Raw genomic sequence first — 2736 nt, forward strand, 5'->3', positions numbered from 1 at the left:
AATTCTCTAGATACCTGCCCATATTCTCCCACATGCCATGCCACCCCTGACTATCCAGCCTCGGGGCAAAAGTATCTCCCCCTGTTTCTCCCATAGATTGGGTGTGATTATGAATAACTTCTGAGAGATGGTAACCAAGGTATGGACAGGACAGCAATACTGCATAGCCACCCCAACAAAGCCACTTCAATAGTGATGTTATCATATCATAAGCCGATATTGCACATGACAGCAAAATTATAGCCCTGATCCCTCTCCCTGAGGTAACAAACAGTATCACAGGGAGTACATAGAGCATATAAGAATTTACATAACACAGCCACACAAACAAACGAAGTAACAGGGTCATTGTTGTGGGAGACTCTCTATTGAAGGGGGCAGAGGGACCAATATGCCATCCTGACCCGCTTCACAGGGCAGTCTGCTGCCTCCCTGGGGCATGGGTCAGGGATGTGTTGGACAAAGTTCCTACTCTAGTCAACCCTTCTGATTATTACCTCCTTTTAGTATTTCAGGTGGGCAGTGATGATGTGGGAAGAAGGAGCCCAAAATCAATTAAAAGAGATTTTAAAGCCTCACAGCTGAGATGAGGGGGGAAGAGAGTCTTTCTTCGTATTGGCAGAGCCGGCCAGCCACCTCATCCACCACTGGTCCCACTTTCTCCTTTCCATTCCATCACTGCCTATGATCTGACATACGACGATGGTGAGCTCCATACAAACTTCTGCCACATGGGCCGTGTGCATTGGACTTCATCTGAATCTGTGGGTAGCTGTGCATTGTCTGGGTCATAATAAACCATCTCCTGCACAACTAATTCCCTCAGGTACTGGACACCTCTCTCCATGGTGATCCACTTGCTCGGATGACATACATCATCTTCACTGAAGGAGTACCTTTCCCTCATGCCTGACAAGAGTCACCTCCAGAGGCTGAGGGCTTGTGCTTTTTCCCAATCGCCTTGTCAATGTCCCCTTCTATAGACAGGGATCCCAGCTGCTTGGCTTCCCTACCCTCTAATTCCACTGCCAGTCACTAGATGTCCTGGAATTGAGAAGCTTCTATTCAGCTGTTAAATTTCGGGGGCCGGCCATGCCACGTCATCAGCAAATGTTTATTTCTTCCTTTCCCTTTTGCAGCAATGGTCCTCCCAATTTTGTAGATTCTGTCCTCCTCAGAATTCACTGTTTGACGTTTTTTAGGACAGAATGTCCCCTCAATTGCTTCGTGATCATAGTCTAATAAGCAGTACACAGGTATCTGTCCCCTTCTCACAATTTCAGCTACTATCAAAATTTCATCTGAGAACATCTGCTCACAACCTTTCTCAAATCTCTCTTTTGTTCTAGGCATGTGTCCCCCCTTTTTGAGCAGAGGCGCAGATTCTTTAATTTTAAACACAGCCCCACATATGGTTTTCCATACCCTTGTGGATTTTTGAAGTGTTCATGTCCACAGGCCTGGCTTTGATAGTTATATGGAAGCTATGGTTATAGCTCTTTATAAACACATCAGTATAGCAAAAAGTGTTGCATGCTGTAAAATATCTCCACATCTTGGTTTCGAGCATCCTGTTAAAATGTTCTATGATGGAGGCTCTTACTTCATTATTGGTAACAAAATGGTGAACATTACAGTGCTTTAACAGCTTGTTTAAAGGCTGGTTTAAAAATTCTTTTCCTCGGTCAGTCTGTAATTTCTGAGGCTTGCGCCCCCTGCTAAAAATTGTTTTAAAAGGCCTGGATATTTCAGAACCTGTTTTGCCTTTTAGACTAACGACCCCGGACATTCTTGGATAATATGTCTATCACCATTCAGATGTACTTAACACCATTGTTGTGTTTGGAAAAGAGTTTGCACATCCACCAAGTCCTGCCTGTCATTGTGCATCCACCTCTGCCACAATCACCTTGTTTCTTTTAAAGTGCTTTCTTGTAGGCTTGTGTAAGCTGCAAGCATCCTGGCTTGCAAGCCAGGTGGCTACTTGCCGCCTTTTCAGATTGGCGATTTGTCTTTTAGCTGCTTCAAAAGGGGATTTATACCTCCAAAGCTTCCCACCTCCCCAGGAGCATAGTAAATCTTTTTAAAGAAGCGGCGGTGTAGACATGTCTACCAACACGCTACTACTTCACACACGTACAAAATGAATCACTGGACATTCAATTTAGACACAGAGAAACTTTATTAACGGGGTAAGAGGGGAGTTGGTTGCCAGTCAGACTTCTCCAGGCTTTTTCCATTTTTTTCCCCCACTCTTTTGTCACTCCTCCACCCTATTGAATTCCCCCCCCCACCCCAGACATGTCAGGGCTTGTTCTGCAGCCTGGTACAGTAGGGGGTCTTCAAACCTGCCTTTTACTTTTCTTTAATTCCTTTCTATTCACATTTAAACTTTAATTATTCACCCCACCAGCTCTTATTAAACAATGTTTAATCTTTTACCAGGATATATATATATTTAATTTCTACAGCTATGTAAATGCATATACCTACAAATATATACACACATATAGAAGTATATATATATAATAGTGTATTAATGTATAAATAAATAAAATAAATAATTATACATACTTGTACACTCCTTTATATATATTTCTACATATGCATATGCCGTGGTTTAGGCCAAATTGGCTACTGGGGACCTGGGGCACCCCAGATGGGACCGACAGATGCTCCCCCCTACCCCTCTTCAAAGAGAGAGGCAGAGGAGGGAAAAAGAGACTTATGAGTTTA

Source organism: Charadrius vociferus, unplaced genomic scaffold (assembly GCF_000708025.1).
Source record: "Charadrius vociferus isolate BGI_N301 unplaced genomic scaffold, ASM70802v2 scaffold29, whole genome shotgun sequence".
Classification (NCBI taxonomy): Eukaryota; Metazoa; Chordata; class Aves; order Charadriiformes; family Charadriidae; genus Charadrius; species Charadrius vociferus.